The sequence below is a fragment of the Schistocerca americana genome, chromosome X (assembly GCF_021461395.2).
Source record: "Schistocerca americana isolate TAMUIC-IGC-003095 chromosome X, iqSchAmer2.1, whole genome shotgun sequence".
Classification (NCBI taxonomy): Eukaryota; Metazoa; Arthropoda; class Insecta; order Orthoptera; family Acrididae; genus Schistocerca; species Schistocerca americana.
This window is the reverse complement of record NC_060130.1, coordinates 200,378,580-200,393,495: the sequence shown is the minus strand read 5'-3', so window position 1 is coordinate 200,393,495 and position 14,916 is coordinate 200,378,580.

Sequence of the window (14,916 nt, the reverse complement as noted above, 5' to 3'; positions counted from 1 at the left end):
GCAGGATTCGAACCTGCGACCGTAGCAGTCGCGCGGTTCCGAACTGAGCGCCTTAACCGCGAGACCACCGCGGCCGGCCACGCGGTTCCAAACTGAAGCGCTTAGAACCGCACGGCCACAACGGCCGGCCATACAACGGCCTTAAAGTGAATTTGCTACAGCTTGTTTAATAGAAGTGACAAAACCTTACGGTTATGCATCAAGTTTTATTAAGTTGACTTAGGACATGGCTTGTTTTAGACAAACATTTCAATAATATTTAATGTAAGTACTACACGTTGCATCCTGTAGGATGACCATATCTAATATAACTTACTAGCACATTATAATATTAACTTTTTGCTGGTTCTGAAGAAGACGTTATTACTAACGTTGAAACCTAGGTAAACGATAAAGTTAACCTGCTACTGTAGGCTGTATATTCTTATATAAACGATATCAGTAGCTGTCGCTGCATGAAAATGTTAAAAATTATGCCCTTCTCTTTCATACCTTTCTTCACGAAGTACTTAATCACTGCTGGAATGTCGATTTTTTTCCATTTTCGCAAATCAATACGCGGGAACAACAGAGCCACGTCACCGCTACAGCTCTCTTCCAAGAGCACTAACGTGGCACGTGTATGTAGGGAACAGTCCAATAAATATCACGTGAACAACTCGTTGCGCTAGTGCTGACCTCTCGTGCTGATTCTGAAAACTTTTCAGACCACCCTCGTACATTAGAAGGAAGAGGTAAAATCGAGGGCAAAACCGCATATCGCTTTTTAAATGATAATTATACTTCAAGAAATGACATATTTATATGAACTTACTTTTTCCTCTCTACTGTATCTTAGCTCGAAATTCGTCTTCCTCTATTCAGAATCCAAAGTCATAACGAATTTCTCACGAAGGAGCTGAAAATGTCGCTTATTGTTGTACATATTCCATGCGTAAGCATTACAAAAAAGACGCAGAGGGCCGTTTTGTGTTTCAATGGGAAAGTAACATTCTTCCCGCTGCAGGTTGACGTCTAGGGACGTAACTGATTTTCGCTTTGAGGATCTTAACTCCACCTCAGCCATTGTCCTCACACTCATTTAGTCGTAGCACCAATGTACAAGAGGCTTCAGTACCGACAACTCTAACGGCACGAAGTACACAGGCTCATCATGCAGCATGCGCGCACTCATAACGAAGGAATGGTAGAAGAGAGGAGTAGGGGGAGCTGTTGACTGACAGCGTCCGCGGGCAAGCAGTGCGGGCGCATACGACAGCCCGCGCCGGCATTTGCTCACACGTGTTATTCTCGTCGTCAGTTGTTATGATGACAGGTGGCCAATGCTAAATAGAAACATATATTGCAGGTTTGGCAGTGAAGTCGGTAAGGAGCTGGCTGCGAAGTCTGTATCTGCAACGACTGAAATAATTAGTAGTCGTTGGTAAAAAATAATATACACTACTGGCCATTAAAATTGCTACACCACGAAGATGACTTGCTACAGACACGAAATTTAACCGACAGGAAAAAGATGCTGTGATATGCAAATGATTAGCTTTTCAGAGCATTCACACAAGGTTGGCGCCGGTGGCGACACCTACAACGTGCTGACATGAGGAAAGTTTCCAACCGATTTCTCATACACAAACAGCAGTTGACCGGCGTTGCCTAATGAAACGTTGTTGTGATGCCTCGTGTAAGGAGGAGAAATGCGTACCATCACGTTTTCGACTTTGATAAAGGTCAGATTGTAGCCCAAAGCGATTGCGGTTTATCGTATCGCGACATTGCTGCTCGCATTGGTCGAGATCCAATGACTGTTAGGAGAATATGGAATCGGTGGTTTCAGGAGGGTAATACGGAACGCCGCGCGGGATCCCCGTATCAGTAGCAGTCGAGATGGTAGTCATGTTATCCGCATGGCTGTAATGGATCGTGCAGCCACGTCGCGACCCCTGAGTCAAGAGATGGGGACGTTTGCAGGACAACAACCATCTGCACGAACAGTTAGACGACGTTTGCAGCACCATGGACTATCAGCTCGGAGACCATGGCTGCGGTTACCCTTGAAGCTGCATCACAGACAGGAGCGCCTGCCATGGTGTCTCAACGACGAACCTGGGTGCACGAATGGCAAAACGTCATTTTTTCGGATAAATCCAGGTTCTGTTTACAGCATCATGATGGTCGCATCCGTGTTTGGCGACATTGCGGTGAACGCACATTGGAAGCATGTATTCGTCATCGCCATACTGGCGTATCACCCGGCGTGATAGTATGGGGTGCCATTGGTTTCACGTCTCGGTCACCTCTTGTTCGCATTGACGGCACTTTGAACAGTGGACGTTACATTTCAGATGTGTTACGACCCGTGGCTCTACCCTTCATTCGTTCCCTGCGAAACCCTACATTTCAGCAGGATAATGCAAGACCGCATGTTGCAGGTCCTGTACGGGCCTTTCTGGATACAGAAAATGTTCGACTGCTGCCCTGGCCAGCACATTCTCCAGATCTCTCACCAACTGAAAACGTCTGGTCAATGGTCACCAAGAAACTGGCTCGTCACAATACGACAGTCACTACTCTTGATGAACTGTGCTACCGAGTTGAAGCTGCATGGGCAGCTGTACCTGTACACGCCATCGAAGCTCTGTTTGACTCAATGTCCAGGCGTATCAAGGCCGTTATTACGGCCAGAGGTTCTGGGTACTGATTTCTCAGGATCTATGCACCCAAATTGCGTGAAAATTTAATCACATGTCAGTTCTAGTATAATATATTTGTTCAATGAATACCCGCTTGTCATCTGCATTTCTTCGTGGTGTAGCAATTATAATGGCTTGTGGTGTATATTGTAACTTGTGTTACAGGCTTCTTCATATGCTGCATACTTATAATTACAAACGTATCTACAGAGGTATTTCTTATGCCATACTTGGTTAAACGCCTTGTTAGAGGTTGCTTCCTATCAGCTGAAGGCTATGCTACATTCCTAGTTGACGTCCCGATGCAAGAGTGGACGAGAGCTCGCTAGATACTTGTCACAGCCGCGGAGCGGCGCTAGTCGCGACTCGCGGGTCCAGCGATACTTATTACGGACCGCGGTCGATATCTGCAACCCATAACAAGTGTGGTATCGAACGTTGATACCATATTCCTCCCCCGCAAATCTGGGAACGGCCGTTGAACATGCTTACGACCGGCGGGTGGAGGATCTCATGCTGACGTAGTTGAGGAGGGGGGAGCCTGACTACAGGTGAGGCATGCCCACCCGCACCCTGCCACTCGGACCGTGGGGAGACAGGAAACGCCTGGAAACCCGCTCCATCGGGTCGGGGCACCCGACCGGCAACAATGGCTGGAAACCAGGAAGTGCAGACTTCTACTGCGGTGGACGGCGTTGTAACCGGAACGTCACTGTGCCCTATCACAGTTGAAGGCACCTGGTGCATGTGGTCATCAGATCGCCTCAGCGATGCTGGGCACTGCAGCCGACTCCGGCGCGAGACATAGCGTCCGCGCTGGGGCGTCTTCGCGTGGCAAAGGCGAAGCTACGGGCGCTGGCACCCGGGGCGAGGAGAGCAAGGAAGAGGTCCCCACGGGGGCAGAACCGTCGGCGCCGACACTGGAAACATAGGGCAAGCGGCAGAGACCCCACGACTGAAGAGGCGCAGCTGATTCTGATGCCTGCGCACCTGACAAACATAGCGCGGCCAAGACGGCGAAGGATGCGCCCGTTCAACCACTGGCGATTGCCGCGGAAATGACGAAAATAGACAATATCATCTGGCAAGAATTTGTGGGTCTGCGGGGGCAAAGAAACCCGGTGCGGAAGATGCAACAAATTCATCAGAAGTCGGTGAGGACGACCATGCAACAATTCAGCAGGCGAAGCACCGTCTGAGATCGGTACGAAGATAAAAACAACAAATGAGCGTCCTCGCGAGAATGAGAGTCGCGCAATTTAGACATTTGCGACTTAAACGTCCGAACGAATCTTTCAGCGGCTCCGTTCGATTGAGGACAGAACGGTGCTGAAGTTAAATGCTGAATACCGTTAGATTCACAAAAGGTTTCGAACTCTGTAGACACAAATTGAGGTCAATTGTAGGGGGACAATGGCTTGTAGCAATCATTCTATGCAAAAGATAGAGGACAAGGCTTTGATGGTAGCAGACGATATCGTTGATGACATGCGAACAACAAATGGAAAGCCGGCCGGTGTGGCCGAGCGGTTCTAGGCGCTTCAGTCTGGAACCGCGCGACCGCTACGGTCGCAGGTTCGAATCCTGCCTCGGGCATGGATGTGTGTGATGTCCTTAGGTTAGTTAGGTTTAAGTAGTTCTAAGTTCTAGGGGACTGATGACCTCAGCTGTTAAGTCCCATAGTGCTCAGAGCCATTTGAACCATTTTTGATCAAATGGAAAACCGCTAAAAGAATCAACAAGAATTAACCATCGTGCGTCCCATAAATGGACCAGCGAAATCTAAATGCTAGCGATTCCATGGCAAAGTTGCCAGAGGCCAAGAGAAAATTTCTGCAGTGGTGCAGATTGCTTTTAGGCACACACAGAATAAGAAGAACAAACCGTGGTTATGTCAGCATAAATTCCAAACCAGTTATACTGACGGCGAGCTAACTGTTTTGTCCCTACTGCACCCCAATGACCTTGGTGAAGAAGTTGTAGCACAGCTGACTGCAACGAACGTGGACCAATAACACGAGACTGATCGTTCTCCGTGCGGAGCAAGAGGACACGACGTCGTACAAAACGTCGTTGTCGGTGCACAAAAAAACGACGAACCAACAGATCTTCAGTCCGATTTTTAGACAAACGCCATTGCGCAGCCACATAATGCAAAACAACACTTAATACTGGGTCGTTAGCTGTTGCTGTGGCTGTGGCTATACGACGAAATTCAACAGGAGAACTTTCTACAACATCGTCATTTTGCACATCGATGAACGTACAAGTCTGTTCGGAAGAGTCGAACAGCGTGTCTTTAGCTATTGGCAATCGGTATAACTCGTCGGCTTTACCGTGCTGGGCAGTAGGCCGATACAAGATGTCGTAACGGTACTGCGACAAAAATAGTGACCAACGAATTAATTTTTTAGCCGTATGCGGAGGCACGGGTTTTGATGGGTGAAACAAAGACGTCAAAGGCTTACAGTAGGCGATAGCTGTAAACTTGCGACCATGTAAGAAGTCGCGGAATTTTGTAACTCCAAAAAGCAAAGCGATAGCTTCCTTCTCGATCTGCGAGTAGTTGCGCTGCGCAGAGCAGAGTAGCTTCAAATACAAATGCGATCAAGCGATAGCTGTAAACTTGCGACCATGTAAGAAGTCGCGGAATTTTGTAACTCCAAAAAGCAAAGCGATAGCTTCCTTCTCGATCTGCGAGTAGTTGCGCTGCGCAGAGCAGAGTAGCTTCAAATACAAATGCGATCAAGCGATAGAAAGACCAGCTACGATCCCTAAATCAGAAGCGTCAACCATGAGGACAAGAGGTTTTGCAGGATCGAAGGGCGTAAGACATCTGCTAGACAACAATGCAGATTTAAGCTGCTGAAAGGCACGTTCGCATTCAGGCGACCAAATGAACGAAGCGTTCTTTCGACACAGTCGATGTAATGGTGCTGCAAGAGATGATGTATTAGGGAGAAACCTGTGACAATAACTGAGCTTGCCTAGAACTGATTGCAAATATTTAACCGTCTTGGGTGCTGGTAGCTCTGATATTGCTCTTAAATGATCCGGATTTGGATGAATGCCTTGAGAGTTTACCACATGCCCCAAGTAGGATAACTGTTGTGAGAAAAATGTACACTTGTCTTTATTGGGTCTAAGTTCATTTTCACGGAGAACTTCAAACAACTGTCTAAAATTCTGCAAATGTTCTTGCTGCGTAGAACCAGAAACTACGATGTCATCTGGGTAATTACACACTGGAGGAATCAATGCACAAAGAATCTGTAAGTACTGCTCAAATAGTGCCGGTGCAGAGGCACATCCGAACGGAAGCGTTTTAAATTTGTACAGACCTAAATGCGTATTCGCAACGGCAAAGGAAATGTTGCAACAAAAAGCTGAGGATTGATGGTGGCTTTAAAATCCACGCACAGTCGCAATTTGCCTGATAGTTTCGATAAGATAACCAATGGTCATGCCCATAGTGATTCTGTCACCGGTTCAGTCACCCCTTGATCCTCAAGTTCATGGAATGATTTAGCAGCTTCGTGTCGAAGCGCGTGAGGCACTGTGCCAGTGTGGAAAAATTTAGGCTGTGCATTGTCCTTCAGTTCAATATGCGCCTGAAAATTGTTCGCGCAACCTAAACCTGGCGAAAAAATGTCAGCAAACTCTTGACATAGTTCAGAAACACTGTTTGTGGGAACACTTTCAGTGACGGATAGTACGTCAAAATGGTTCAAATGGTTCAAATGGCTCTAGCACTATGGGACTTAACTGCAGTGGTCATCAGTCCCCCAGAACTTAGAACTACTTAAACCTAACTAACCTAAGAACATCACACACATCCATGCCCGAGGCAGGATTCGAACCTGCTACCGTAGCGGTCGCGCGGCTCCAGACTGTAGTGCCTAAAACCGCTCGGCCACTCCGGCCGGCCGGATAGTACGTCATCGCGCACAGTTAAGGAAAATACATCAAATAAATCAAGACCAAAAATATTTACAGATGATAGTCAACGCAGTAAATGAAAAGAAACCACCTGAGTTTGTCCACGGTATTTCGCTGGCCAACTACATAGTACTAATACCAGGATACTTTGACCACTGCGCCGGCCGCGGTGGCCGTGCGGTTCTAGGCGCTGCAGTCCGGATCCGTGGGACTGCTACGGTCGCAGGTTCGAATCCTGCCTCGGGCATGGATGTGTGTAATGTCCTTAGGTTAGTTAGGTTTAAGTAGTTCTAAGTTCTAGGGGACTGATGACCTAAGATGTTAAGTCCCATAGGGCTCAGAGCCCATTGACCACTGCAGGTAGCTAACATAACATTTGCGTTACACAATGGAGGTGAACCCAGCAATTCGTAAGCTTTACGATTCATTAGTGAAACAGACGCTCCAGTATCCAACTGAAAAGGAATCTGTGCAAGTCGACAAAAAGTTTGCTCTGCCGTCGGCGAAAAATGTCATTTTGAGTAGCAACGTTTACAGACAAATGTTCACGGGTTGGTTCAAATGGCACCTAAGGACATCACACACATCCATGCCCGAGGCAGGATTCGAACCTGCGACCGTAGCTGTCGCGCGGTTCCAGACAATGTTGACGGGCAGATCGGGCGTGGCGGGAATACTTTTGTCGGCGTGCACTGGCATCACAAGAATAATCGGGCAAAGTCTCAAATACTGTAGGCGAATTTACAACATATATTTCCATTGTGTGTGGCTCGTTGTGATAGTAATTCTTATTGCGGGAACCGTTCCGGTGGAAGCTATTTTGTCCGGAAACGTGATACTGTTTTTCAGAGTTCTGGCTTTTTAAGCACACTGCCTGAACATGTCCCGCTTTGTTGCAAAAATTAAACACGGCGTTGCGCGATGGGCAGTTCTGGCGCGAGTGCTGGGAATTAACACTGCGGGCATTATCGCAACGCGGGCGGCTGCAGCCGACGCTCACCTGGTGTCTGTTTTCTGGAAGTGAAATGGGCCGGAGTGCTCGTTCCTGGAAGTGAAATGGGCCGGCGTGCCTCGAGCCGGCACAGCGGCGTGTACACGTGATGCGCGCGCAGCTGGCTTGCTAACCTGACAGGCATCAAGAGGCGATTCGAAAGAATTTGCAGCGAAGTCCGAAGTGTCCTGTCTGTTCAAAAAGTCCAACATTTGTTCTAAAGTGGGGTTGGATGATTTAAGAATTTGCACTCCAATGCGTGTGTCTGACACGTTTTAAGCAATAGCGTCACGTACCATGATGTCAGAATATGATATTCCACAAAAACATGAAAGTTCACAGTCGTGAGTGAGGCCTTGCAAAGTTGCTACCCACTCACGGTAATTCTGCTGAGATACACGTTTTGTGCGTAAAAATGCGTACCTTTTTGCCACAATGTTTATATTCTCCTTCTAATAATCGATCAATGCTTTAACAAGTTCTTCGTAACTGTGCTGTTCTGCCGAACTTCTCGGGAGTGCTGGCTTGAGTGGCCGTGCGGTTCTAGGCGCTACAGTCTGGAACCGCGCGACCGTTACGGTCGCAGGTTCGAATCCTGCCTCGGGCATGGATGTGTGTGATGTCCTTAGGTCAGTTAGGTTTAATTAGTTCTAAGTTCTAGGCGACTGATGACCTCAGAAGTTAAGTCGCATAGTGCTCAGAGCCATTTGAACCATTTTTTCTTGGGAGTAGTTTGAGGAGAATGCGGTACGAGGCCACGCTAACACAAAATAAAAGCGCATGCAGCCTCGTGTTACCTTGAACGTTGTGTGCAGCCAGATGGTTTGAAAACTGCGCCTGCCACCCCTGCCAGCTCTCTACGTCGGCGTCGAGGGCGCGAAACGGCGGTGCTTTGGCCCGCAGTACGGTCTGCTCCTGTGCAGCCGGTACGTGTGGCACAGCTTCTTGTTGTCCCAGGACGAGCTGGTTCAAATGGTTCAAATGACTCTGAGCACTATGGGACTTAACTTCTGAGGTCATCGGTCCCCTAGACTTAGAACTGCCTTAAACCTAACTAACCCAAGGACATTACACACATCCATGCCCGAGGCAGGATTCGAACCTGCGACCGTAGCAGTCCCGCGGTTCCGGACTGCAGCACCAGAACCGCACGGCCACCGCGGCCGGCTAAATAGAAACATATATTGCAGGTTTGACAGTGAAGTCGGTAAAGAGCTGGCAGCATAGTCTGTATCTGCAACGACTTATATAATTATTAGTCGTTGGTAAACAATAATATACAGAGTCGTCCATTGATAGTGACCGGGCCAAATATCTCAAGAAATAAGCATCAAACGAAAAAACTACAAAGAACGAAACTCGTCTAGCTTGAAGGGGGAAACCAGATGCCGCTATGGTTGGCCCGCTAGATGCCGCTGCCATAGGTCAAACGGATATCAACTGCGTTTTTTTAAAATAGGAACCCCCATTTTTTATTAAATATTACCTACGTAATGTTCTACCGATGTTACTACAAGATGTTTCACTGCATGACAGAATGGCGATGTACTTCCAACATGATGGATGTCCGGCATATAGCTCGCGTGCGGTTGAAGCAGTATTGAGTAGCATACTTCATGACAGGTGGATTGGTCGTCGAAGCACCACACCATGGGCTGCACGTTCACCGGATGTGACGTCCCCGGATTTCTTTCTGTGGTGAAAGTTGAAGGTTATTTGCTATCGTGATCCACCGACAACACCTGAGAACATGCGTCAGCGCATTGTCAATGTATGTGCGAAGATTACGGAAGGCGAACTACTCGCTGTTGAGAGGAATGTCGTTACACGTATTGCCAAATGCACTGCGGTTGACGGAGATCATTCTGAGCATTTATTGCGTTAATGTGGTATTTCTAGGTAATCACGCTGTAACAGCATGCGTTCTCAGAAATGGTAAGTTCACAAAGGTACATGTATCACATTGGAACAACCGAAATAAAATGTTAAAACGTACCTACGTTCTTTATTTTAATTTTAAAAAACCTACCTGTTACCAACTGTTCGTCTAAAATTGTGAGCCATATGTTTGTGACTATTACAGCGCCATCTATCACAAAGCGAAAAAAGTGGTCCAAGTAAAACATTCGTATTTCATTACGTACTACACGAATATGTAATAAAAATTGGGGTTCCCATTTGAAAAAACGCAGTTGATGTCCGTTTGACCTATGGCAGCGCCATCTAGCGGGCCAACAATAGCGCCATCTGGTTTCCCCCTTCAAGCTAGACGAGTTTCGTTCTTTGTAGTTTTTTCGTTTGATGCTTATTTTGTGAGATATTTGGCCCGGTCACGATCAATGAACCACCATGTATATTGTACGTAACTTGTGTTACAGGCTTCTTCATATGCTGCATACTTATAATTGCAAACATATCTACAGAGGCATTACTTATGCCATACTTGACTAAGCCCCTTGTTAGAGGTTGCTTCCTATCAGCTGAAGGCTATGCCACATTCCTACTCCGCCCCTCCCCCTCCCTTTTATAAATCCCTCCAAATCCTTGAACGCCATGCTCTCCGCCTTGCCTATCGCATCCGTCTCCCCTCCCCCACGCGGATCCTGTATGATCTCATCCCTGTCCCCCACCTCCTCCTTTTCCTTGAAAGGATACGGATCCTGTACACCTCCCGTAAACTTGATCCTCCTCACCCGCTCGTATCCCCGATCCTCTCCCATCCCCGCCCGCTGCCGCGCCTGTATTCCCACGTCCCACCCGTCCCACCCGGTCTCCATCTCTCCACCCTCCTTACCCTCTCCCAAGGTGGCTTCCGCCAGCTCCCCCTCCCTGATGATGTCCTCGTCCCCTCCATCTACCCCTCCTATCAACTTTGACCCTGCCCCACCCCCCACTTCCGGTGTCCTTTCCTTTCGGCACCCTCCCTCCCTTCTCTTGTCTTCCCTTCTCTTTCCTTTTCCCCCATCCCCTCCCTCCACCCCTCTTCCCCCCCCTCCGGGCTTCCCCTCCCCCTTCCTCCCTCCCCCTCTCTTCCCTGCCCGTGGCATCTCTGTTCTCCCCTCTCGCTCTCCCACTCCCCTTCCTCCTCCTCCTCTCTTGGCAGGTCCCCGGACTCGCACACGCATAGTGAACGTTCGCGCGCCGGAGATCATCGCCTTCTGTGTCTTGTGTGTGTGTCGTTTAGCGTTTTTAATGTCCGCCGTCCCGCTACTATGTTCACTTGTACCGTCGGATTCATCAGTGTTCTGTGCGCCGTGTCAACATGTTTTCAGTGTTGTTATCGTCGTGTGTGAACGACTCCGTGTTTTTTGTGTCTCTGTGACCTCTCTCTTTTGCCCGTCACTATGTTTATTATCATTCTCCGTTCTTATACTATTGTCAACACTATGCCTGAAGAGCGGCGTAGTGTGGCGCTGACAGCCTACCTGATTTGTACAGGTATTAAAATAACAATAAAGTAAAAAAAAAAAAAAAAAAAAAAACAAACCACATTCCTAGTTGACGTCCCGAGCAAGAGTGGACGAGAGCTCGCTAGATACTTGTCACAAGCCGCGGGGCATACCTGTTACGGACCGCGCTCGATACCTGCATCCCCTAACAAGAGCGGTATCTAACGTTGATACCACACAGAACGCTTAAAATACACGTTTTATTATAGTAGAAAAGTTTGATGTATTTGATTAAACTTATATTCTTTGGTGTTGCTAAATATGGGTCACGAATGTTTTTGGTGCAATTATTTAAAAATCAGACAAGGACAATGCACTTCAAAGCTCCTATTACACGATGCGCCCAAACCCTACACCTATGCACCAGCGCTCCAAGCGTGTATATCTGTAACTACAGACTGGTTCACGTCGACCTATTACACCATCCACGCGGGATATGCCTGGCACACGTGCGCAGTAGATGGTAATAATGCACGGAATGCAACTAGAACTGTCTGATCTCTTGTAAAGTCGTTAATGATATCGCACGAAACGCTAGGGGCACTGTGTGATATATTGGAACGTCATTCATTCAAATTATTTCTGTGACCTCAAGGTTCCTATTTAATGAGAAATTGTTTTCTTATCACTATTTGTTAAGTAATTATTATTCTCTTATTTGGGGTACTACTGTTCTAAATTGTAGACTCAACAGTTAGTTTTATAATACGACACTTGATTACACAGGTATATCTGCATCTAAATTTACATTTCTACGGCATTTTGCACATGAAGGACGCACTTGCTTTTGGAGCTAGTGCTCGGGCAGTAACAGTAAATCTTCGGATTAGGACAGAACGACGACGAAAATGAAAAACTAGAAGTTGTTGGGTTCGACCCTGGCTGAAAAGAAGGAAGGAAGGAAGGAAGGCAGAGGAGTACAATGGCTTTAAGGCGTCATATTTCCGAGTTTGGAAAATGGAAATGGGTGAAATGGCTCTGAGCACTGTGGGACTCAACATCTTAGGTCATAAGTCCCCTAGAACTTAGAACTACTTAAACCTAAGGACATCACACACACCCATGCCCAAGGCAGGATTCGAACCTGCGACCGTAGCAGACCCGCGGTTCCGGACTGCAGCGCCAGAACCGCTAGACCACCGCGGCCGGCCAGAGTTTGGAATATGTATATATATATATGTGTGTACTACTCAGAATTTTGCAGTCCTTGTTTGTCACGCTGGGCGTAACTCCATGGGCTTTCTCAGCTATCACTGCCAGTTTCCTGGGATGCTGAAATAAAACAAGAGACGCAATCAAATAAGTGTGAACTTTCGTAAGCAAAGGCAATACGATACAAATCGAAAATCAGCGTGTAACGTTATATGCATATTACTCAGAAATAAGCGACTGCCGACTACTTTATTATGACAAAGCTGATCGTACGGATCATACATACACCGTTCCTCTTTGTACCCCTGAATTAAGACGCTTAAAGCCTCTTTGCTCCATTCTGTTTCTAGAATACGATACAGCCAACAGAGAAAGTGCTTCATCAAAGAGCTAGTATAAAAGGAAGTCTACTGGCAAAAAAAAACCGTTTTCTTCTGCATTTATGAAAATCTACTTACTGAAAAATGCAGATAATCCCCAACACGAAAATCTGAAACTATAGTTCAATTCTTTTATCTTGGCGGCTCGCGCATGCCCGCTCAGACGCGGGAGATTGCTGCGTTGCCAGTTGCACACGACGCACGCGCCAATAGAAGCAGCGTCATAGTATAGTATAGTTCGCAAACTTACGTTTAGGGCGGAGCGCGCAGTTTATGAAGTAAAGCCACCACTGCCGCATTAACCCTTTCGATGCTACAGAGACGTGCTCCCCGCATTCCGCGCTGTGCGCGATTTTGTCATCACTACACTGCTTGCCTGTGCAGACACATGGTGTTCCGACTGCTTTGACACACTTATCATTCGATTTCGCGAAAACAATTTGGCCCAAAAACTTGATTTTTGCCAATCTTCTTGACTGATACCTTCCCCCCATAAATAACTTTAATTTTGTTTCGATGTTCTACACAGTTATTGTGCAGCATTAAATGTAGTAAACCATTGCACGAAATTTTGAAGAGTTTGCAGAGGTAAAAGTCCATAGCGTATACTTCCTGTATGGTCGATTTTAGTTGCCACAATGTGAAGAATGAAATGTGGACAAGATACCTAAATTTCATATAAAATTTACTGTCTAACAATGTCTCATTTAATTTAAGTACCAGATAGGTATCGTATGTAATACTGACAAATATTCCGTCTTTCGCGACTGTAATAAAAGTTTAATTTACACTGGGCGCGTTTGGCTTTATTTTAAAGCACTTCCATCAAATCAAAAGACAGTAGACAAAATACATAAAAAAACCAAAAACTGTGGACTTACAAAAACATTAGGACTTGAATATACTGTGTATCAGTGAAGTGCTATGAGTTATGTCAAATATAATTTTTGTGTGTGGCACACACAAACAGCATTTATTTGCTAAAACACTGATCAGCCGACACAAACGTTGAATATTGTGTTACCACAGCACAAAACTACGAAAGGTTACTTGGCAATGGAGGAGACAAAGTACTGCCCACTGAAGATGCTTCAAAAGGGAAAAATGTGTCTGGTCTAAATAAGACGCTTATTACAGTTGCAGAAGAGGAATATATTTCAAATTCTGCTCTAAATAATACTTTTAATACTATCGCAAAAGAATATATCTCAATATGAATAGTAAAATAGCGACTGCAGAAGAGAAGATATACAAACAAAACAGATAACATGAATATTGTATGTGTTCCTTTTTATTGTTTTTAACTGCTGTGAAAAGAAATATTGGAGGACAAAATTAGAAAAACGGAAACCTATTATGGTTATAATGAAGAGGCAAAGAGCTAGAAATTTCAAAAAATTACATTCAAACGAATAAAATTCATGAAGTAAAACACTTTGATATTGTCTTTAAATAAAGAAAATATTAAACACCGATAATGGTTTGAACTCAGAACCTTTCCGTTAGCAGTCAAACACCTTAACCATTACACTAACACAGCTTGTCATTCAACAACCCTCCTGGAGGACTCTAAAATATCATGCAATATACCTAAGAAACTTTGGCTTGATTTTTCCCGGGATTTTCCGAGTAGTGCGTCCTAATATTTTAACCACGTGAGGTGTTAGAGGTCCTCTTTCACCACATAAAATTTCGGACAAATCCCCGACCCCACGGTCGTGCTGTCTCCTTGTGCGCACTATGGGACTTAACTGCTGAGGTCATCAGTCCCCTAGAACTTAGAACTATTTAAACCTAACTAACTTAAGGACATCACACACATCCATGCCCGAGGTAGGATTCGAGCCTGCGACCGTAGCGGTCGCGCGGTTCCAGACTGTAGCGCCTAGAACCGCTCGGCCACCCCGGCCGGCGCCTGCCTCCCGAAAGACAAATGATGTACAGACTTGCACAGCTCCTGGACACTCGCTAGCAGCCGACAAGACAGATGCTGCCATCTGCAGATGATGCAGCAGCGAGGGTTTTGTTCAGCCGATACTATAAACGACGTTCTTCATATCGTAAATGCCCTAGGGAACCTAGAAATTCAAGCTCCTGATTTTTGTTGCACTGTATGTTTTGATGATTTCATATTACCTACACTGCTATTGAAACAGGGATGATTAGGGTACGGTAAGAAAAAAGGAATAAAAGTGAGATAGTGTTAATACTTTCATCCTTCTTTACCTCCTCTGCATTACTGCAGATGACGTGTCACTGAGCACATTTGTACTGTGCATGCAGTACACGTGAGGTGCCTAGTTGTTTCCACTGCCCTG